A 25,419-nucleotide genomic window follows, 5' to 3' on the forward strand; every position below is an offset into this window, starting at 1 on the left:
CATGAGTTCCTCAAAAAATTAAAAACAGAACTACCATATGATCCAGCAATTTTACTTTTGGGTGTTTGCCCAATGAAAACAACACTAATTCGAAAAGATAAATGCACCCTTAAGTTCATTGCAGCATTATTTACCGTAGCCAAGATACGGAAGTAACCTGAGTGTGCACTGACAGATGAATGGATAAAGAAGATATGGTATGTATCTATAATACCTGTATTATGTATACATACATACATACACACACATACATATACACACAATGGAATATTACTCGGTCATAAAAAAAGAGAATGGAATCTTGCCATTTGTGACAACATGGATAGACTTAAAGGGTATTATACTAGTTGAAATAAATCAGATGGGGAAAGACAAATACCATAAGATTTCACTAATGTGGATTTTAAAAAGCTAAACAAATAAACAAACAACACAGAAACAGACTCATAAGTACAGATAACAAACTGGTGGTTGCCAGAGGGGAGGGGGTTGGGGGGATGGGCAAAATAGGTGAGGAGGATTAAGAGGTACAAACTTGCACTTATAAAATAAGTCATGCCGATATAAAGTACAGCATAGGGGATAGAGTCAATACCACTGTAATAACTTTGTATGATGACAGATGGTAACTACACATCATGGTGTGCAATACATTTCATAATGCACATAAATATCCAAATCACTATGTTGTATACCTGAAACTAACATTATATGATAAGTCAACTATACTTCAGTTAAAAATAATAAAATAAAATGTCAGTTGTATGACATGGGGAAAATAATCTCATGACAAAAGCTAGGATCACTTTATAAATTGTTACAAAAAGCTGTATCTATAATGTACATATACAATGTACACAACTTGAAAGGTTGGGAGATAAGTATACAACTGTGAGGGGCACCTGGGTGGCTCAGTTGGTTGAGCAACTGCCTTCGGCTCAGGTCATGATCTCAGGGTCTTGGGATCGAGCCCCGCATCGGGCTCCCTGCTCCGCGGGAAGCCTGCTTCTCCCTCTCACACTCCCCCTGCTTGTGTTCCCTCTCTCGCTGTCTCTCTCTGTCAAATAAATAAATAAAATCTTTAAAAAAAAAAAAGTATACAACTGTGAAACCACAATCTGTGCAATAAACATATCCATCAACTCCAAACCATCACGAATTTTTCAAATTGTACAAGTATATTTAACTGTCAGTGTCTCTTCTTCCTTCTTGTCACGATGATATTTATATGAGGTTGCAATATAGAATGTTTTCAGGCACTTTTTTTAATTCTTGTTAGAGACATTCCTAATGATAAGCATTTTAATTAGAATATTTAGGGATGTCATGGAACTTAAATTTAGGTTTAAAAAATATAGAAAATTACAGAAAAGAAAATCACCGGTGGTGCCTGGGTGGCTCATTTGGTTAAGTGTCTGACTCCTGGTTTTGGCCCAGGTCATGATTTCAGGGTTGTAAGATTGAGCTCTGCCTTGGGCTCCGTGCTCAGTGTCTGCCCAAGATTCTTCCCCCTTCCTCCCCTCCCACCCCCCCTGCTCAAGCTCTCTCTCTCTCTCTCTAAAATAAATAAAATCTTTTTTAAAAAAAGGAAACAAAATCACTGGTAATTGCAATTTTAAATAAAATGACATTTTTAGTCTAAGCCTAAATGATTAGTAAGATTTCTAATTTTTCCTAAGACTAATAAAAAATATTGTTGAATTGTTCAGAGACAGCACAAGATCCTTATTCTATATGCAAAAGTTTCATTAGTATTAGTGAGTTTAAATTCAATTTAGATTTAATACAGATTCCTGTGTTACATTTCTGAGCCACAAAGACGATAAAGACATGAAGAGCAGAGTTTCCTTTCCTTGAAAATACACGAACACTGCAATTCTACCAAAGTGGTAGTACACCCTTAGGGCCACCTATATGCTTCAACTGTTATGTCTTCAGTGCCTGAGATTCAAGAGTGACATATCAGAAATGAAGGTAAGGGTAGGGCTGCCACTGAAATTAACTGTTTTGTTGCACTGAAGGTAAACTCCAATATTTGGTCATTTCAGGAAAGATGTGTTCTAGGGATCAATTTCTCATGGGGAAAATTTGGTCAGAGTTCCTCCTTAACAATCAATATAGTTGAATCCTAAAAACTTGAAAGCACATGAATAGAAGATGCGGGAATACCGTTTTGTTTCTCATCATACTGTGCGCTTGACCAGCAGTAGGATACCTGGCACGCAGAAGATAAATATAATAATATTTCACCATTCAATAATAAATATTAGTGAATAAAAAGAATGAATTAAATTAAGGAAAAAAAGGGTAAAAAAATACCGATTCATGGAGGTTGACACTTCTTATTAGATGTGATATAAATCATACCTTGATGGGGGAAAAAAGTAAGTTTCTTTACTTAGGTGGTAGACAATGGATACAGCTCGGACTCTGGAAGAAAGACCTGGTGTGATAAGACATTGGGCACATAATCAACTTAGGCAAGTTATTTTATCTCTCTAAGCCTCATCTAAAATGGGGATAATAATATATACTGCATTAGATTAAGTGGAGCTATTGTAGGAATCTATATAAAGTGTTAAGCACAGGGAGTGGTAAGAGTAACTGCTCAATAAATGTTTTATCATCATCGTTGTCGTCACTGTCACCTGCTATCCAAGGGCCAATCATTATCATCATCATTGCCATTACTCCGAATGCCAAAATGAAAGACTAAAAAATCTCACTTTAAATCAACTGAGTTAAAAGGCTATACTATTTGCAGTGAGTGGAATAGTAGAGAAAGTACTTCGTTCATGTTTCTGAAGAATTTGGTTCCCTTAATTTTTATGTCTAAGTGAACCATTTATCTCAGATCATTCTCTTATACTAGTCTCATCCTAGTTTATACTAGTCTAAGTTTTCATATATCCCATATGTAAAATCCACTACCTAATCTTGGGAAATCCTCTCCCCCACTCCACTCTCAGGAAGAGAAGTTTCCCCCAGTCGCGTATTTCATCAGGTCAACCACTACTGCCCTATGTTTCTCCCCCAACCTTAGTTCTCCGGATTTCATGAAAGGGAAACCTCATTCTGGTATGAGCAAATTTGAGCAACATCCATCCCTTCCCCCATCCACTCTGCCTGTTGCCTCTCACACTGTGGAAAGCACAGCTCTCCCTTCCCCCATCCAATCGGCCCGTTGCCTCTCACACTGTGGAAAGCAGAGCTCTCTGGGAGATGTGTTCTTGACATCTCAAGTTAAAATTCTGAATGCATTTGTCAGAGAATCACTGCTGGGTCTCATGTGTAGGCTATTTATTAACATCAATCCCATGTCTCATGTATAAATACTATTATTTATAAATTGTAATTTTCTTGAGAAGGTTTAAGAATTAACCACGAGTTTTAATGAGAAAAGAATTTTAAGGTTGAAACAATGTATTACACTTTGGGTAGAAAAAAGGTCTTCTTTGTAAATTAAAAATTACCTTTTTTTTCCTCTTTCATACAAGCAAAGTCTTTCGTACAGTACAATGATGGACTTCTCTAAAACATTACTTTATGACAGATTTTTCTCTAGGATCTTGTATTAGAAACTTCTCTGTTTTGAGAGGAGAGAAGCTTAATGATCATGAATTAGTATATGAAAGACCACCAAAGGGCTTTTGCTCTTTTCTTTAAGACTCACCTATTCTGAACTTTGGCATACTTGCTTTCCTATTCTTAAAAAGGGGAGAATAGATCTCTAAAACTTCTGGTAAGATTTCTGAATACTCGCAGATAAGGTTTTGCTACTTATCTGAATCTCAGTTTCGTTGCCTATAAAAGAATAGTTTATTTACCTATAAAATTCAAAGGTCAAATTAAAAGAATGTATCATCCTAACTGTGAAAGAAAACAGACGAAAATGGAACCTATGTTAGTATTTCCCTCAGCCAACACACCATTCATTTTCAAGATAATCTGACAACCACAAAAATTCAAAGTTATGAAAAATGTGAAAATGGCAATTAATGTGCTATTATTATTATTATTATACATATGCTTTGACAATTTAAAAATTTTAAATACATAGAAAAACAGTCAATGATTTATGTTTTTGAAATAAACAATACTAAATATTTATCGATGTTCACCTAAAACTTATTCATTCTTCTGATAAGGTATAAAGATTATTTAGATATTATATAAAGGATAATTGAGCTGCATTTTGCGATCAAAATTTTGTGATTATATTTTTAACTGTCCACGGGTCTTCAGTATTTACGAAGAACTGTTAAAGTAGAAAATGGGTTTCTTAGCACCTCAATAAAAAGAAAGATAACACAGAGGAAAGAGGAATCTACCATGAAGTTTTGTCTTAAAAATACCTGTCAATTACAGAAGAACAACCAGTGAGGTTAAAGAAAAAGAATAATACAGAAGAAGCGAAATGCCATTGAAATTCACCAAAATTTCCAAAAATAAGAAACCTTGCCGTTCTGCCTATTGTGCCTGCAGGAATCCCCAAAGACAAGAATGGAGTCTTTCAAAAAAACCTCTGATTACACCCGTTTTAGGCCCACCTCAGGCAGCCTAAAGGTTCTGTTAATCAATTAGCTGGTTCAAGCTAAGCCCAGAAAGAGAACACTATAAGGAGGGAGGCCAGACCACATGGAAAAAAGCTATCTATTGCAGCGGATGGGCTTTTCTTGTGCATATGCACGCGGACCATTGTTCCCTTCTTGAAGAATCACATTAATCAATGTTCAGAGGCTGCGCCTCCGAAATAGAGAGTTGGCTGTTCATCAGTGATTTATTACAGAGCCCAACATGCCTTTGACATGAAACAAGTTGGTAGTTTGGAAGCTGCCAGCAGAGAGGGGGGAGGAGAGGAATGGTTTGAAGGTTGAGGGGTGCTAATGCAGACACAAATCAGTTCCCTTCAGCGGTCAGAAAAATACTGCTGCTGACAATTACGGTTACAAACATCCATGCTTTCCTTCATCAAAGGCCACATGTATTATTTTGATCAGCAGAATTAGGGAAATGCTGAGACTTTAAAATTGAAAAAGGGGGGCACCTGGGTGGCTCAGTTGTTGGGTGTCTGCCTTAGGCTCAGGTCATGATCCCAGGGTCCTGGGATCGAGCCCCACATCGGGCTCCCTGCTCGGCGGGAAGCCTTCTTCTCCCTCTCCGACTCCCCCTGCTTGTGTTCCCTCTCTTGCTGTCTCTCTCTCTCTGCCAAATAAATAAATAAAATCTTTTTAAAAAACTAAAAAAGATAAAATTGAAAAAGAAAGGGAAGGAAATGGGGTTGGGGAGAAATCCAAGGTGTGGGGGATTATAATCAATGAAAAAGGGCGTCCTTGTTTTTCAGAATGGTTTAAGCTATTAAATTTAATTCTTGCTTATGGGATATATTTTAAAATGCTTTCACTGGAAAGAAAACCATATATACCCAACTGCCTTATTGGGTGACACAAATTATAAAGTATAGAATGAAGTATAAATTTAAAAATAAGTCATGTTGCACTAATTGAATATTCTCTTGTTTAACTAAATGGCCAGAAACTTGAGTATATCAGTTAAAAAAACAGCATTTTCCTTGGGTGAAAAATGTGCTTTGGCATTATCATCACAAAAGTTGATCAAGTGAGTTTCACTTGAGCAGGAAACAGTGGTTGTATTGTGGTAGTCATCTTAATTCTCAACATAATTTCTTTTGAACCAAAAGCCATTTTTAGAAATAACAATCACAGATTTTAAAACAAAAATCTGGATAAAACATTTGATGTACTTCAGATGACCTATCTGACAATAGAACCGAATTTTTCGGAATTGGGACTCTCCTAGAAAATAAGGAGCATGCTTTTGTCACACATTTAAGAGCAATCCTCAAAATTTCAAAGATGGGAAGAATGCATGTTTAATTAGTCCTGTTAGATAAAAGTAATTATTCATCAACATTCACGTATCTTAACTGCTCAAGACATCAAAACCTTCAGAGACTTAACACTATAAGAAACAGCTGCTTTTGGCCAATTATGTTCTGGGCTGTCAAGATTCATAATACTCAAGAGTTCCTTCTCCCTGTTAAAACAGGGAAAATTATTCAAATAGGTATGTTGACTATAGTAGGAATTTTAACTTGACTGAAATGAAAGAATGCACCCAAAGAGGATTATATTTCCCTTCCTTTGCTCTTGTTTCCTAAGCTGTAAAATGGGATAACAGTACTAAATGACAGGGTTGTTTTGGTAAGTGCCCAATAAATGTTTCCACTTGTTTGAATTTTAAAATATTGATTGATGTAATACTTTCATCGAACATTTTAAAAAAATGCATTCATCGTCAATTTCTTATTTTTACCCATCTTGTATTCATAAAGGAAAAAAGATGAAGGGGAGGAACAAGGGAGAGGAATTTCTAGGACTTGAATTAGCCACTGAGTATACGACCAACCCCAACAATGAACAAATCTGCCTACACAAAAATAATTCTTGGTTCACAATTGGAGTCAGAATAGCAAAGGTAAGGAAGAGCAGCAACATGGCATGACTTACTCCTATCAGTTGTGCATGGAAATGAGCATGCATGCACATACACTCCCACACACACATTAGGTTCTACTATCTATCTATAGGGATATTTGTAGAAGGGAACAATTTGGTGTAGTTGTGAAAAAGACCAGTATCTTACCCTTATTATTCTGTACTTCAAAGGTCTAGGCTAGGGATTCCAAAACTCCTCCGAGCAACAGAATCACCTGGGATCTTTTAAAAATTCCCAAACCCAGCCCACAATTCAACCCAATTAATTCAGGGGCGGGGGAGGGGAGGGAGATGGACAGGAATATCAGTATTTTTATTTTTTTTAAAGATTTTATTTATTCATTTGACAGAGAGACAGCGAGAGAGGAAACACAAGCAGGGGGAGTGGGAGAGGGAGAAGCAGGCTTCCCGCTGAGCAGAGAGCCCAATACAGGGCTTGATCCCAAGATCCTGAGACCATGACCTGAGCCTGAAGGCAGACCTTTAATGGCTGAGCCACCCAGGTGCCCCCCAAACATCAGTATTTTTAGAAGCCCTCCAGGTGATTCCAGTGTGCAGATAAGTCTGGGAACCATAAATGTATCAAAAGCAATTTCCAGGCAGGTACCATGTTTAAAAGTCAGGACTGAGAATAGCCCTTATGTATCTTTGTATATCACAAGTAGTTAGCATATTTGTCTTTTTGGTTTATTTTTTTCATCAGTTCACTTTATAGAAATTTTAAAAATCTTTAAAATCTTAAATTAATGAGATACTTTTGAGTGAGAATTTGTGTGGTGCACTTGTGTTACTTTGAAAGCAGCCTGGATTACCAAGAATGCATTTTTAAAGAGCTATCATTGTATTCTTTTTACACTTATAGTGCACTATATATAACCTTTCTTTAAACCGAATATATCCTTCAATAGATTTGTAAAATGAATCAGCATTTATATCATTCCTTTGCAGTAAAATGGCTAACTCATAATTCCACATGAGAAACAAGAAGAAAACATTATGGCCATAGCTAAAATTTAAAAAGTAGTGCATCAGGGCACCTGGCTGGCTCAGCTGGTGAAGTATGTGACTCTTGATCTCAGGGTTGTGAGTTTGAGCCCCATGCTGGATGTAAAGGTTACTTAAAAGAATAAATAAATACATAAATACATAAATAAATAAATAAAATCTTAGAAAACAAAAAGGTAGCGCATCACTGATGGATCCTCATTCTTGACTAGGAATAAAAAGATATAATAAGGAAGCAGATTTGTGTTCAGATTTGTGACTTGCATTTACCAAATGCTTATTCATATACAACTTACATAGTGAATGATAGAATTGATATGTGACATAGTAAACAAAAACACCAAAAGCCAGATCATGCTCATTTTATACTTCATATCTATTATCTATATCTATAGATATATTTATATCCCAAAAGTGATTTCTCTTTTTTAATAAATGTTATGTCTGCCTTCAAGTACTTTGTAAATAGAAAAATCCAAAGGCCGAAGTGGGCACAGTCTGGGTACTGGCAGAGACAGACCAGAGGCACGAACAGTGAAGCATGCCCAAAATCCCCAGGCTTTATCCACGAGTCAGTGCATTTGTTCTCTCTCTCACTTTCATCTAATTTTTTGCCACAGTCCTGGGCCAGGGCGAGTACCCCAGTGTTCACCCAATTCTGGAATCATTAACTGGCTCCGTTTTTTAGATAAATTCAATACATTTTTAATATTTAAAATATTAAGTATCCTTTAGATCTAGACTGATCATAGAATAAACAGACGACTCTTTATGTTTCTCTTTAAAAAGATAAAGCAGTTAGAGATAGACGGACAACTTGAAAAGGTGATTACCTTTTCCAGAGATGGAAATCCCGGCTCTTATAAAAATGCCATGCTATACATCCTATACCTGGCAACCATTAAAATTGTAGGTCGCTTTCATTGCAAAGGAAACAAACTATCATAGTCTTATTAAGCAACTTATAGAAGTGAATATTATTCAATGGTAATATGTTTTGAAGTCATGGTAAATAGCTATTTCTCTGCAACTCCAAAGTCAATAGAAGAATGCAGGATTATGCCACACTCAAGTAAGATGACTTTAGTTTAGGTTAATATACTCCTATTCTTGTATTAGACAATATCCAGGAACCAGGGAAACTGAGGATGTTTACTCTCCAAACATAAATTTTTAAACAACTGTAAATATGGCATTGCAATAAGGCAAAAACAAAAAGAGACACACTTGAAAAATCAACAAAGAACTTACATTCAAAAGCTTCTACTAAATATCATACTTTCATTTAGATGGTAAAAGCAATGCAAATGTAGGATATATTTACAGATTTTTAATAATAACATTTTTCTCCCTCTTTTGCCTGTTTATTACAAACAGCAATTGCTTCCATAAAAATAATATCACTTAGAAAAGCATACCTCCTATAGAATAAAGGCAGCCTCTATGAATTAGAAATAATAGGTTAGCAGTGGGAATTTAGACAATGAGATAAATGCAGATAATTATGAATTGTATTACAAAATGAAATTGCCTTCAAAAGAATCATTAGGATTTCTTGTTCTCAAACCCAGTCTGGAGCCTTGCAGTTGCTCTTTGGGTACCAGGCAGGAAAACCTTTGGGACTCTGGATGTGTGAGGCTATTATTTCTGGGCTTTGGCAGTAAGAAATACGATCTGTGCCCCAGGAAAAACACTGAAACCAGAAGACATGGTAATTTAATGCTTGACCACAAGAAAACAGAAAGTTCAGTTACACATAATTGCACTTTTCTAAGATAGAATCAATACCAACATATTAACAAGTAGTTGTTAAATTAATATTTCATTTGAGTCACCAATAAAATCCTTATTTTTAAGATTTAAGATTATTGCATAATTCCTATCATTCTTCAATATTTATACAAACATAGAACGTAAACTATAAAATCATTCTTGATTATTTAATTCTCACAGAATAAAGGTACAGATTCATGGGTCTTAAGTTACTGTATTAAACATTCAGAATACTGTGGTAGACCTAAGAACATAAACTTCTAAAGTTCTTGAACTGTAGATCTGATAAAAGAACTTGCATGATGTTCTCAATGAAAATGTTGGCTGCCAAATTAACTAAAATATTTGTATTAATACGTGCATTCGTGTTTTAAAATTAAATCTTGTTAAAAATTTTTAAATAGTCCTCCCCCGCCCAAAAGAAGAGTTTCAGGGACAACAGTTTCTACTTGCCCTATACGCTTGTTTTAAAAATGAGTGTATACGGACCAAGGCTTAAGCATTCAGATGTTCTATGATTCCTGAGTGTTGAAAATGAAATGTTTCTAAATTGATCTTTTATATTATCTTTAAAAACAAAAAAAATATTATTTGAGTTACAGAGTATGTTAACCAATTTCCAGTATAAAATAAAAATGTTATCTTTTTCTCCAAAATAAGTGTCATGGTCTGGAATGAAAAAAAAAAAAAAGAAATTGGAAACAAATCCTTTTATAGTATTAATTTTATAGAAATTATAAAAAAGAGAAAGATAAAATAGAAAATGAAATGTAACACCTTTATTCATCTCATCTGTCTCTTTCTCATTATCCACTCATGGAGACATTAACAGCCTCACTACAGAGAGAGAAATTGCTTGTTCATTTATTGTGAGAATCTTTTTCAGATAAGTGGCAATTTGCATCCTCATGAGCAATGTATGGCAATGTCTCATCTGGTCCAATGCAGTATGCAATTTTGCACACAATGTCATGCTGACCTGAAGTAACTAGGATATATTGCTTGCATAAGAAATATAATGGGTAGGGGAGACATCCACATTCATGTCTTCCAGCCCACCATTTCATTATGCCTTGACAATCAAGAACACAGCAGATGTCACACCTGAAAGTATTAGGACGTTCATTAACCAATGGAATATCATCAGGGACTTCCATTCAGCCAACAAAAATAATAATATAAGGTTCACTCAGACTAGAGACAGCAAAAGTTTTGTACAACTCAACAATTACAAAGAAAAAAAAATTATAATGGATGGGAATATGGCCTAAAGAATTTTACTTTAAAATATAGTAAATATAAAAGAGAAGCAATGTAAAATATTAAAACTTACTAATTATAGATAATTTCTGGTATCCAGTAGGGATTTTTTAAATAATGCCATTTATTTTAAAATGCTCTTTTAAATTGTCAGAAAGCTTTTAAAATTATTTTTGACTAAAATCAAGAGGGAAATTTGACTACAATGGGAGTAATGTAGCCTTCTCTAACAAGAATGATTTAAATCTGTGAAAAGTGAGGCCTGACAGGCATAAATTGGCTCCTGTCTTTTGATATTTAGAAGATGCATTAGCTCTCTCTTCTTGACAGAATACAGTATTCCATAGGTAGATTAGACCCCATCAAATGTCTACACTAATAACATTTGTGATTGCCCATCTTTCCATTACAAGTGGCCACTTTTTCCATTGTTTTTTTTTCTGTCATTTACTGCTCGGGGTTGAGGGGGGAGAAAAATTGATTTGATGAAATATAAGGGCCCTTTATAGTTCTCTCCAAAAAATTACAGCTTTTTTTCTTATACTAGACTCCAAGTCTATCTCACATTCTAGAATCCTTGATAAACACCAGCCTAGAAAGCAAGAGAACTCAGGCAATCGCTTAGTCCTACTAATTCATGACCACTTGATATTCTGGCATCTTTGATGATTTTCAAAGGTAAGTTATTTTCTATGCTCAATGAAATAAACACTTAGAATTTTATAAAAAGCCTTCAATAAGTCAAGTAAAATTCATCTAACACCTTTAATACGTGGTGAACTGGGGCTGTATTTAAACATGCAAGTGATATTTGAAATCAAAGAATAATTTTAAGCTCTATTTTAGGTCACAGAGTTCTCTTAACCATAGTACTATCTCCATAGAAAATAAATCCCTTCCTGGTTTGCAAAGATTAGGTGATAAGGATTTTTAAAATCTAAACTGATCTCTTTTGCTGTATCCTTTGCTGTCTTCAGGGCACAAAGAGTAATTTTTCATGTAACAAAATTTTCCTTTTGTGTTTTCTTAAGGCAAATAATACAAAATTTCTGTCGAAGGGAAAAATATTAAACATATATTTATTAGTACAGACACACTTTCTTATATAGTCTTATATTCCAACCTAGAGAGCTTTATTTTTCTTGTAGTTAATTTTCTTTTACTCCTAAATCACAGAAAGATGTAAATATGGTCAAGTAGAAAAAGATTTTGAAAATTGCTCATTTATACATAGAGGCTTCAAGGACTACTCTCACTAGAAAGAGGTAGCCACGATTTAATGAGACAGAAACATAACCGTCTTCTATTATATACAAATAAGTAAAAATCATAAATATAATTAATGTTTGCTGCTTTATATTAACATAATCTTCACCAAGGTACCTTCTTTTGAATCCTCTTTCAGAATTTCAAATCCCACACACATCATATACCATAAATATTTTTGTTTTTCAATTTAGCCAACAGAAAGTGTTAGCTACTGAACAATTAAATACTTTCTCCAGATGTCTATTTTACTTTTGGAAGTTTGTTCTGCAACACACCCATCCCCAAAACACCTGCCTTTCAGCTTAACTTCAAAGGGATATTTCATATAAAAGCATCTGAGAGGAGAAAAATCTGACACCACACTTGTTTGAGTCTCCATTTAAAAAAAGGATAAAATAAGCAAATATATATTTATTTCTTAAAGAATAAGGCAATTAAAAAAAGTTTAGAAGCATATCTTGCAACAACTCTTGATTATCTTAAAGAGACCATATGATAAAAGAATTAAATAGGAGAGACTGGGCTATATTGTCTTGGTTGAAATTCAGGCTCTGTCATATACCAATCACATGATTTTTGAGTAAGTTAACTTACTATGCTGAGGGTACTTACCTCATCTATAAGATGGGAGCAAAGATTTTATTTACCTCAGAGGATTGTTTTACAAAATGACAGTGATCCCATATGAAGCATTTATAACAGGGCCTGACACAGAGCACTCAATAAATATTAGGTGATGTGAGTATAATTATATTGCTTAGATGACTATAATTATTATTGTTAGTGTATATATACATTAGGTAGGCATATACATTTATTTGTGTGTGCTTCTATGTGTGTGTGTGTATATATATATATCATATATATCTCATACCTAAAGAGCATGAATCAGTTCAGTAGGTTTAACTTCACTCTCCCCAAATTCTTAACTGCTGATATAATTAATTAAATACAATACTGAATGGAACATGTAATCCATTTGACAAACTTTTATGTACCATGACATTAATCTACTGTAAATATTCACCACAGCTAGTACATCAAACAGCTTATGATACTGCTACCAAATTTTAGTTTTTCTTCTAGCCCTTAAGACCCTGTCACTGGCAAAGGTGGAACTGGGGCAAAAACCAAACAAGCCAACAAAAGTCTCCAAACATCAGTAGCTCATCCTTTACCCAACCTTTATTTATATCCATGAGGAACTGGGGCTGGATAAATGCACTCCAAAGTAGCTCAGAATGCCATGCTCTTAGTAAAAGTGGGAGCAAACTCGAAAATGATAATCATTCAGGAGAACTTGAGTAGTATGGGCTTCGGTGCACACCTATTTACACAAACACACAGACTCATGGACACACACATACCCTGTATCTTGTGGCTTCCCTCATATTAGAATTCAGCGAAATGACGGACCGCAACAATAAATAGAGGAATTTCTATTTTATGTAAATGTGGTCATCTCTATTTATTCACCAATTCATTCTCTCAGTTAATAAACTAACAAAACAATCCTCTATTATAACAGGAACTATATCTCAAGTTTGCTTTCAAATAAGTCCAATCCCATTCTTTTCAACTGAGGAATCAATTACTATGATACAAACACTAAAATCATATTTGACTAGGGTCTTATTTCTACATAATCCCCTAAGTTGCTTCTGCATATTTAAAAGTAATTAAGGCATAAGGATGATGCAGGAAGAACAATACAAGTTTCTGTTTAAACTAAAAATATCAAAGTATGAGATTATATTTGGTTATTAATTATGAATTGACCTGACTTGACTTTAATACTTTTGTCCAAGGAGCCCTAAAGGGCTATTTTTATTTTCCCTGAAAATGATTAGATAGCCACTACATGAACCCTTTTGTTTCTGCCTTCATACACTCTACCTCTGGAATCTAAGGCAACATTGAGGTATTTAAACAGGGTGGAGGCGGGGAGTGGGGATGAGAGAAAGAGATCTCAAATATTAGAACTCTGTTGTTGCTAGCTAGCACTAAATAAATGGATAACTGAGTATGCCTGGGGCAGGAGGAGTGGGGGGATTATGTATATATATATATATATATAGAGAGAGAGAGAGAGAGAGAGAGAGAGAGAGAGAGAGTGAGCACACAGATGCACTCACTATGAAAAAGGTCCAGTATTTCATACTTAAATGTGTTCTAATATTCACATAAATCTTCAAGAGAAGTAGTATTACTCGTTTTTAGATGAAGAGACTGAGCCCTGGTGAAGGAAGACAACTTGCCAACACTCACACAAACAGTAAGTTTAGAGGCAGGATTGGGATTTGAGTTTGTCTGACTGACTTCAAAGCCAGTTTTAACAACTGTGATAGATTGCCTTCTACAGCTAATGGCCTGACTGTCAAGACTAGGTATGACTGTTGAACACGTCAACATCATTTTAATCAAAGTGGGAAAATGGAATAAATGTGGAGGGGAGGGTTTCTTTCGCTTTGTTTTGTTTTTGTTTTCTGCTTGTTTCTCTGTTTGGTTTTAGACACATAGTATTTAGGTATCACTAACAAGAACATTCTTATTCTTGAATCCTGAGGTCCTCCCTGCCATATTAGGTCTTCTCTGACAATCATTATGAACAGACCAGCTGTCCAACATTGCTCATAAAATAGTTCCTAATTCACACAGAATCGCTTGTCCTGAGCCCCTCTCTCCTGTCTTCTTTAAAAAGCATATGTCACAGCTGCATTTCAACTAGGCTCAAGTAGTGCTTCATCTGTAAGCCATCTCAATGGACAACTAACATTTTGAAGTGCACACAAAGTGGGACCCATAGTGCCTTACTGTTAATTAAAACCATCCTGACAGCCACGGGCTTGGCCTTTATGATCAGCTTCTTTCCATGTTTGCCGAGTTGAGTCAACACATCTGCACCTGTAGGCTGGCTCAAGACGAATCAAATGTGAAAACTGAAGTGATCCTTGAAAAACAGGAGGGTTGGACTCTTTTTTCCTAAGATAAGCAATTCTCCTGTACCAAACGTGAATGTGTACATTCAGTCCAATCCTTGGAACATCACTATTATTGCTAATAAAGGAACGTTAGACATTCTGATACCTTAAAGCAGCTGTTCTCAAATGATCTGGTGTCAGGAACCTTTTACATTCTTAAAAATTACTGAGGACCCCAAAGTGTTTTTATTTACGGGAATCCTATCCATTGATGCAATTATGTTAGAAATTTAAATGGAGAAAAATTTAAAATACTAACTTACTTTAAAATAAAGGTAACTTTATTAAATGTCAATATAAATAACACTTTCATGAAAACTAATTATATTTTCCCAGACAAATAAACACAGCGAAAAGAATGGCATTGTTTTACATTTTTCCAGACTTGTTTTTAATGTCTGGTTTAACGAATAGACAGCTGGATGCTATCTATCTACTTCCACATTCAGTCTGTTGCAATACATTATTATTATTATTATTATTATTATTATTATTATTATTTGACAGAGAGAGACACAGTGAGAGAGGGAACACAAGAGGGGGAGTGGGAGAGGGAGAAGCAGGCCTCCCGCAGAGCAAGGAGCCCGATGCGGGGCTTGATCCCCGGACCCTGGGATCATGACCTGAGCCGAAGGCAGATGCTTAACGACTGAGCCACCCAGGTGCCCTGTTATTTTGTTGAAATATATGAAGAAAAGTAAGCCTCACAAAGACATCTAGGCAGAAAATGAAGAAGTATCTTAATAGCCTTTTCAAATAATTGTGGATAATCTTCTTTCATACTACACCAACAGTCAACGTGTAGTTGTTCCTTAAATGTTAGTGGCAATGTGGAATCTGAAAACGTATCAACGAACTTTTGGTAATCTATGAGATTAAACTACATTGTTTTGCCTTTGAATGAATCTTTTACCATGCATGATTTTGACCTTGTGGACTCCCTAAGAGGATCTCTTGACCAAACTTTGACAATCACTTATGCAAAAAAACAAAAACAACACACCTCTCAAAAAAGTACAAATGAGTGAACCTAGCAGAGTGACAAAGGAAGACACAGCAATTGTACAAAGAACCTTATAAAAGGATTCAAGATTTAATTTACTTCATACTAGTAGATTTGTAAAGATTAGGAAAGAGGCCCTCTTGGAGACCCAGCCTTACAAACTTGGCTTAGAGAGTAGGGAGTCAGTTGGACTATAGCCTCTGTTTGCTCCCTTGGCTGGATTTATCTTTCACAGAAAGAATAAACTACACAACCATATGTGACAGTCCTAGTTACATTAACAGACAAGGAAGAGCAATCCACACAGAGTAGAAAAAAGAGAAGAAAAACAAATTTTCACTTGTGAGCCACAACAGTCTGATAAAATTCGTACTATTCTCTTTCATTCCTTCACTTCTGCAGTCAATTCATGACACGTGTGACAGTTAAAAGTTCATGATCCGTAGAAATAATATCAGGTCCCAGTAAATGGCTTTTATTTTATGACCTGGGTATTGGGTGGGGAAAAGTAGGTACAGAGTAAACATTGAAAAAGAAAGAAACCCAATTTTTAAATCGTAATCGTAAGAGCTTTTTTTTAAAAAAAAAGTGAACAGTTCTCTTCACTGAAAAGGAATAAAAGTTAAAATTTCAAAGCATTTTGAATTTGTTTCATAAATAAAGGTACATGCCACCCAAAGACAGTGACTTTGGGTCACTTTAATGAGACTATAATGAGAATAAAATGGAATAACAGATTCTAAAATAGCAAATTTTATAAAAACTGAAATAGTTTAAAACTTTTTTCTTTAAAATTTTATAAGACCACTAATTTTAGCTCGTTTGCATCAACTAAAGAGTGCATCAGTGAAGAAAGATATTTATAACTAAATTAATTTTCAGCAAAAATTAATGTCTATCTCATTTCTGTTTAAATTATCGTGCCATGCTGCAACAATAATAATGATAATAAATAATAAATTGGTGGGGCACCTGGGTGGCTCACTCGGTTGGGTATCTGCCTTCGGCTCAGGTCATGATCCCAAGGTCCTGGATAGAGTCCTGCATCGGGCTCCCTGCTCAATGGAGAGTCTGCTTCTCCCTCTCCCCCTGCCGCTGCCCCTGCTTGTACCTCTCTCTGTGTGTGTCAAATAAATAAATAAAATCTTTAAAAAAATAATAAATTGTCATGCCATGCAGCAACTATTATCAAGTTCAGAATACTCCCTTATTCAATTTATTTATATGTAGTTATAATGAAAATGTGGCTTTTACCAACATAACCTGCTATCGAAGAAACTAGTTATTTCCGACTATATCTGGTGACCAGAGGGCACAGTTCTGAAACTACAATAATTGCTGAACATCACTGTCTTCGGAGACTTGTGCTGTGTGGTAAATATGCAAGTTTGCAAAACACAGTGTTTATAAGTGATGACTCATACATACTGGAGTTTACCAATAAGTGTGAGTTGCCATTTAAATGAATACATTAAACACTGGTCATGAGTAGAAAAAATACTGTATCTGGTACTAATTGTGGTTCTTTTTTCCTTTACCACTGTCTGAGCTCATTAGAATCACATGCTGTGCAAATCTCTCCCCTTCAGAAAGTCAGACACTGTTGCCTCCCTCACGCCATCAGTTAACCTTAAGCTTCACTGTATCAGGAAGCTATGGGCATTGAAAGTACACACCGCAGCAGTGGTAAGGACAGTTTCTACTCCACAGATGAAAAGCATGCATGAGTTGAACTGAACATTAATCTGCACCCTAGCGCTTGCTAAAATCCTTCTAACAGATTTTTTGCTCAGCCTTTCAACATAGATACAATAAAAATGTAAGATGAATTCCATACCTACTCTAAAAAGTCAATTTTAGGGGCACCTGGGTGGCTCAGTCGGTTAAGCGTCTGTCTTCGACTCAGGTCATGATCCCAGAGTCCTGGGATCGAGCCCCGCATCGGGCTCCCTGCTTGGCGTGAAGCCTGCTTCTCTCTCTCCCACTCTCCCTGCTTGTGTTCCCTCTCTCGCTGTGTCTCTCTCTCTCTCTGTCAATTAATTAAATAAATAAAATCTTTATAAAAAATAAAAATAAATAAATAAAAAGTAAATTTTAGTTTTACTGAAAATGACCAGTGAAACCCAAAAATATAAACATGAAGCTTAAAATAATTCAAAGATTTATTTTAATTACAAAAACAATTTAAATTACAAGGATATAGGTGGAAAGGCAGAAAGAAAACCTACTATGATCCATGTTTTTCCTCATAATGATGAATTATGACTCTGCATTTCAGGACAGGAAACCTGTATTTCGAAAAGTATCTCTACCTAGATTTCACTAACACCCTGTGAAGTCAAATTCTGGTTGGCTCCAGATATATTACAAATATATTCTTCCTTAAATAGAAAAAACTACATTCACATTAACTTAGAAATTGTTCAGAAAATCAAACTGAAAATTATATATAAAATCATTTTCATATTCACACAAAGGATTAAGTTATAAGTTCCAGGCTGTTTACAGCTATCTACTTGGCTCAAAAAGCAAAATGTAGGGGTGCCTGGCTGGCTGCGTCAGAACAGCATGCAACTCTTATTCTTGTGGTCGTGAGTTCGAGCCCCATGTTGGGTGTAGAGATGACTTAAATAAATGGATAAGTAAAAACTCAAAAAAAAACAAAGAAAGAAAGAAGAATGTAGCCAATGTGAGTTCTATACTGTTAATTGGATACACGTTTTGCCTAAGAGTTGCAAACCCAAAGATTATCCCTCTAGGAGATAAGAGGTACATATATTATTTATTTATTTTTAGAGAGACAGTGTGCGTGGGTGCGTGGGCAGGGTTGGGAATGGGGTGGGGGGAGGGGGAGAGGGAGAGAGAGAATCCGAAGCAGGCTCCATGTCCAGCACAGAGTCCAACACAGGGCTTGATCTCACAACTCTGAGATCATGACCTGAGCTGAAATCAAGAGTATGACCCTTAACCGACTGAGCCACCCCAAAAGGTACATATATTAAACCCAATGAAGTGTCTTAAGAATAACAAACACCTTTTCTCTAATTACATGTTCACCAAGAAATCTTATAATTTGATTTCCTGAGAGCAAAAGAACTTATCTGTGGTTGTGAATATTCTGGATTTCTAATAAACTCAATATATCATCAAACTGAAAATTAATAAATTGCTATTCTCATTTCCTTTGTTTTTTCTTGAAAGAAGGTATATTCACTTGACATTTTTATCAATGATATATCAAGGATAAAAGAGCAATTCCAAGAGAAAGACCCAGTCATTTTCTTAGACCACCAGTATATTTTGGTAAATAGTTACTTAATTTTAATATCAAGCATTATGCAATTAAAATAATTTATAAAGTAATTGTAAGAACTATCAATAGTTACTGATGCTTAACCATTAGGTATCCTAAACTGATTCTAATACTTTCAACTATATAAGTCGATGATGTCACAATAAAATAATAAAATTATATGACCCTGAAATGCTCCAAAATTTAAGTAATATAAAGCTAGACATCCATAGTGGCATTTCATGAAGACATTAAGAGAAAGTATGGATACCAAAATACTCCTGAGCCTTACTATTATACTACTTAATATTTTTTAAAGACTTATTTGAGAGATAGAGAATACAGAGGGGCAGAGGGAGAAGAAGGAAAGAAGCAGACTCCCCGCTGAGTCAGGAACCTGATGTAGAACTTGATCCCAGGACCCATGAGATCATGACCTGAGCAGAAATCAAGAGTCAGATGCTTAACTGACTGAGTCACCCAGGCGCCCTATTCTACTTAATATTAAAGGCCTTCTTTATTTTGGAAGAGAGAATAAATGAGTAATACTACATTTACACATCCTCAATGTATTAGACAATCAATAGTGTGTATATATTTATAAAGGATTCTTCATGGTCCTATAGAATAGTCTTCATTAAACTGAAATTTCATGCCATTTTATATATTTCAAAGGTGTCACATATTTATTGTTTATATACATAATAGTGCAAATGTCAAGAGGTATGTGTGTATGTATGTATATGTTTCTGTGTGTCTGTGTGTTTTAAATTTCTATAGCTTTTTTTTTACTCCTCAGTAAAAGATTACTTTAAATCAGACCTACATTCACCTAAGGAATGGCACTTTTGTAGAGTTTATTCCAAGGAAGCAGGAGAAAATTTCACTCTTTCCAATCCCACTAGTAACCAAAACTGATTCAACTCCTAGAAGGGATCAATGAGAATATGAAATGTCATTAGGTAATTCATAAGAGAGTTGAGTAGATTCAAACACTAAGGAAATCTTGAAAAAAAAACTCCATTGTGGAAGAAAATTAGGACAGAGAGTAATGGGGAGAAGAGAGAAATGAGCAAATATTCTAGGTATTCCTCTGTGTAATTTCATTACAGTAGAGACAGCAGTTTTGAAAGGTGTTAACTAATTGAAATAGGCTGAAAGCACCATTTATAAGTATTTTACAGAGCTGACTTTCCTCTGTGTCCTCTCTTGTGCCCAGTTTCATCAGCCACACCTGGGAACTCGCCAGAAATGCAAATTCTCAGGCCCAATCCCAGCCCTGCTAACTCAGAAGATCTGCTAACCCAGAAATCCAGGTTTGAACAAGCAAACCAGGTGATCGGATACACACTACAGTTTGGGAACTCCTGTTCTACCCTTGAGTTACACCCCAGGGAGAAAGTTAGGTCAGAGATTATTCAGTTTGTCATTGCACTAAACAACGCCAATGATTGCAAAACCATGTAAATAGAAGAAGTTGGCCATTAGAAAACATAGAACCACAGACATGAAAGTACTTGAAGTAATAGATAATTAAACCCATACTTGGAGAAGTTCTGAAATCCAATCTCTGGGAAATAATTACAAAAAACTACATTTGTAGTTTTGAAGTCTACTTTTGTAGAACATAGTTACATAATTTTTTATGAAACTGATGTACAAGAGCACCAGCCACAAAATTTACTCAACTGAAATGGAGTGAATAAGTAAAAGAGCATTCACTTGAAATAAACAAGAATTTAAGGCGTGTGCTGAACCCCCCTATCCATTCTCGTTCAGTTATTTTGTGAGTACCCTTACCTCTTTTACAGATAGGTACTGTATTAGTGATACTGACTCTGCAATACTGAGACCGAGAGATTAAGATGATGCCCCGTGTGCTCCTGGAAACTGCTGATCCTGATCTTACTAAAATGAGTAAGAGAGTCATGCACCAGTAACCTGACCTTTAACCTGAGCTTGCCTTTCAGGAATTTTGAGACAGACTAAATCAATTGATATGGCCATTACAATTGGAGTCCTGTCAAAATTTTTACAGTATTTGAAAGGGGTAATTGGAATCTGAAATGGACTGTAAGCAACACGGAACCCTAGTTCTCATATGCCAAGAATCCAAAAGACTTCGATTTCTTCTTTACACTGAATAACAGGAAGCAAGCAAAAATGTTAAACAACAATTTCCAAGCAGATACTGAGAGATTTTACTATTATGATTCCAATATATGTCCAATAATTCTTTCAATAATGTAAGAAACGATAGGAGAAAAATAATTTTTTTAAAAAAAATGACTTTAACACGTATCTCCTGATGGTGTGAACTGACGATTTTCCCTGAAAACTTCATAATTTTGGAGAATATGGAAAACACTCCCCATTTCTCTCTTACCTAGTTCAAAGGAAAAATATTTTACAGGAGAGCCTAAAGATAATCTTTATTTTCCATTTAAAAAACAATTAAATTGAAGCTTAAACTTTTCAATTTCAAAAACTAAAATATATGGCTTTTTTTGTTTGTTTCGATTTATGCCTAGCCCATGAGGTGCTTTTTGTAGTGGACAGAAAAACAGAATGCTTTTTAATATCAATGTGTGTTTTGAATTGTACTAACAAGCGACATATCAGCTGCGAGGTGAGACTACATTGAAAAAGACGGCTTCAGCTTACGGAAAATACCAGCTGTCTCCACTCTGTGAAGATGGATTACCACCTGTCCTGTTATCTTCCATACACAATACAAGGCACGTTGGCCATTTTAACCAGGATAACTGTACCCATATGTTCTTTAATTTGGGTCTGCATGCTGCCTGCCATTAAATATTCGTAATGGATTATTGTAAATAGGAGATTAGCATGGGAGGCAGGGTGTTTAAGCAGAGTCTAAGCCTCTGTTTCATTAAACCTCCTTCCTTGTTCTCGAAACCTGTACAAGCGAAAATACTTGTGATAATATCATCAATTTTAGCTAACTAGTAAAGCATCCAAGCGTAAATGGAAAACAGTGAGTTGTGTGTGTGTGTGTGCTTTTTAAGGCATAGGAAGTGCAGGCTACATGTCACAATAAATTAAACCATAGATTGCCATTAAAAAGATTGCCCCAACACATTCATTAACCTTGAAAATGATCACATACAGATTTGCTAGAAGCAATTTTGCTAGAAATTTCCTCCTTTTCTCATCAAAATGTTACACTATTGAATATATTTGACAGAAAATAGGATATGAAAAGAAGCACAGATTTTTTAAATATTATAGCCGAAAAAAGTTACCTTTATTTGAAAACTAAAATGTATATTTAGAATTATATCAGTTACAGCACTAAGTCTAGCCAACAAACGGGGATGGATACATAGGATTTCTACTATGGAATAACTGGAGTTAAAAAGGGCTCCATTATCAAATGCATTTATTTATCTAGTCAGCTTAATAGGTAACCAAGAGCATATGAAATGTGATGATCAGATCCTGACTTCTGTTTTAGTGAAAGCAGGGCTCACTTCAGCTAGATAGCAACCAAACACAAAGTTGTGGCCCTACTGTTTACAAGTACATGCTGGAGCCAACTGAGCAATGGACCAAACAAGAGGGCCGCTAGCAGCTGCTTTCTATAGTGATCAATATTGAAGACTTCAACTCAGTAGGATTTGATCCTAAATATTAACTAATAATCTAAAACAATGCAAAAAATAATAATTTATAAAAACAGCCTACAAAGTATATTTAAAATCCTACAGCTTCATTTTAGACTAACTAGAAAGATAACCTCAAACAGAATCTCTCCACGGTAAATAGTCATAAATTCCAGTCCTGTTGGAGGGAATAATAGATTGATATTTGCAGGTGTATTTAGTCTTACCTTGTTGAGTTCTGATTTATATTAGTCAAATATTTTATTTCTTTCAACTTGTGAAATGCTAGAAATCCTAATTAAACTTTGAAATAAAAAGAATAGGGAGAAGCAAATAGAGATTAAAGGAACACATCACAAAAACTATCTTGATTTGCAAAACTTTTCTAAAAAGGAAAGCAGAAAGCTATTGTAATGATTCGAGACAGAGCCCTTTTATGTGTGCAGATGGGAAGTACTCCTAGAGAGGGTCATATTTCCGTAGGCTAAAGACCAAGAAAACTTAACTGCCCCAGGCCTGGAGTTTAGTGGTGAGAACAATTCATTCATTGAGCACTAAGATTCAGTAATCAAAGTATGAGGACAAGGGTGTGATTTTCATCTTCTATAAGGACAAGTGACTACCAATTCAAAGGAAACGAATGGCGGTAAGAAAATGGAATCTCCCATATGGCTAAAATTTTTAAATGCGTGGTCCCTTATTTATTCACTTTTAAATTTCATTTTGTACAAACTGACTATATAATAAGCTAGAAACATACACCGTGCTTGACAATTTCCAACAACAGTTTCATACTCTTCAAAAATGACAAAGGATATAAACCACTTGCATCAAAAATTGAAAAAGACATACTAAGTGTAGAAATTTACCAAATATTTTTAACATTAACATTCACAATACAAGAAAATGTATTCACATTTAAAGGTAACAGTTACATTATTTTTTTCAAATAACACTTCACTCAGTGCATGCAATAAATTTTGTTGAAAAGTTTAATGTTAGAAGGGGCAGGGCAGGGTGATATCTAAAAAATATCTGTGGGGCACCTGGGTGGCTCAGTCAGTTAAGCTTCTGCCTTCAGCTCAGGTCATGATCTTGGGGTCCTGGATCCAGTCCCAAGTCGGGCTCCCTGCTCAGAAGGGAGTCTGCTTCTCCCTCTCCCTCTACCCCTCCGCCCCTCATTTTCTCTCTCTCTCTCTCTCCCTAAAATAAAATCTTTTAAAAAAGGGGAGGGCTTAAGAGTCAGACGGAAAAGCTGTAGTATTTAATATACATATTTATCCCATGTCCATTTGACGTACTATTTAACTCCAAAAGCCCTCATCCTCTATAAGTCTTTCTCTGACACTACTACAATTCTCCATGAATGACCAGAAGAATCAATAATTTGTATCAATGTCTTTATTTGATGTAACTTTTTTGGTTTTTTAACACTAACCTTAGGAATAGGTGCAATGGCTTACAATATCCATTTAATGTTATTTATTTAAACTTAACTGAAACCTTAGGTAAAAATGGAGAAAATGCATGTTAAAGATAAGATACGTAGTGTTTAAAAATGGCAATTTTTACAAAAAATATGAAATTAATCATCTGTTCTACCTGAAAATACTTTCTCTTAAAGGATCAACATAGACAACTTGCAAATAAGCCTGTTCTCTTTTTTCATTATTTTTACTGGATGTTTGGTTGAAACAAGACAACAAAACATTGACAAACTGGAAGGACAAAAGGGGTACAGAGAATAGGGGTCCCATCATTGCATATGGTACAATAAAAAAGAAATGAAACACTATCATCTCTTTTAACAAGGTCAAAATTGACCTTTATACTTTGGGCCCCTGGAAATATAATGCTCAAAAATATAGAACTGACAGTGGCCTAAATTCAGATTTACTCAAAATTATAAAGGTGCCAAATAATAAGAAACACCTAGAATTTTCTAAAGGATTTTCACAATTCTAAAAATATTTAAAATTTGGAGAAGATAAAAAGAAAAAAATAGCATTAGGTGTTTCTGATTTGATTGTAACCCACTTCTATAAAGGCTTAAAGATTTTTGTATTCAGTTTCTATTTAAAATTATTTTCATAATCCTCATGCTTATTTCCAAGCAAAACCACAATGAAAAATATAGATCAGATTAGTATTGGTTTTAGTCTAGTAGAACATATTTCCAATATTTCTACATACAGGCTGATTACTTTTCCCTCCCACATCTTTATTTAATTTCTGACAGATTTTTAAAAAATATTTTTCTACAGTGTAACCCTTGAGATATGATGTTTAATTACTAAAGTAAAATTTAGACTATATCCAAAGTATGCTTTTAAATATTTGTCTAAGGGAAAACCTTAATTTGTAGAACAACAAGTCGGAATATATTCAGATCATTCTTTTGCCAAAGTGATCTAAAAGTTTAGAATTGGATCTATAATATTGTTTATCTAATCTCGCTCTCTCTCTCTTTTTTTTTTTTTTTTTTGAAGGAGGAATTGGGAATGGGTGTTGAATTGGGTGGGCCACTTCACTTAGAGAGTCTGTCTCCCCACCCACGGATATCAGAGAAAAGTAAAATATGGAATGCTTCACGAATTTGTGTATCATCCTTAGGCAGGGGCCATGCTAATCTTCTCTGTATCATTCCAGCTTTAATATATGTGCTGTCAAAGTGAGCACTATCTAATTTCCT

General features: G+C 35.1%; 1 protein-coding gene and 1 non-coding gene across 10 annotated transcripts in view; both read right to left on the reverse strand.

Annotated features, from left to right (window-relative positions):
- ROBO1 (roundabout guidance receptor 1) overlaps positions 1 to 25,419 on the reverse strand; it is a 1,122,251-nt gene that overhangs the window by 275,891 nt on the left and 820,941 nt on the right. The gene's annotated exons all lie outside the window — the stretch shown is intronic.
- On the reverse strand, positions 25,300 to 25,406 carry LOC112834242 (U6 spliceosomal RNA). Its single transcript, XR_003210815.1, has one exon. It is a non-coding gene; the product is annotated as a U6 spliceosomal RNA (small nuclear RNA).

This window comes from Callorhinus ursinus, unplaced genomic scaffold (genome assembly GCF_003265705.2).
Source record: "Callorhinus ursinus isolate GAN/ISIS: 27379988/994484 unplaced genomic scaffold, GSC_fseal_2.0 scaffold1, whole genome shotgun sequence".
Classification (NCBI taxonomy): Eukaryota; Metazoa; Chordata; class Mammalia; order Carnivora; family Otariidae; genus Callorhinus; species Callorhinus ursinus.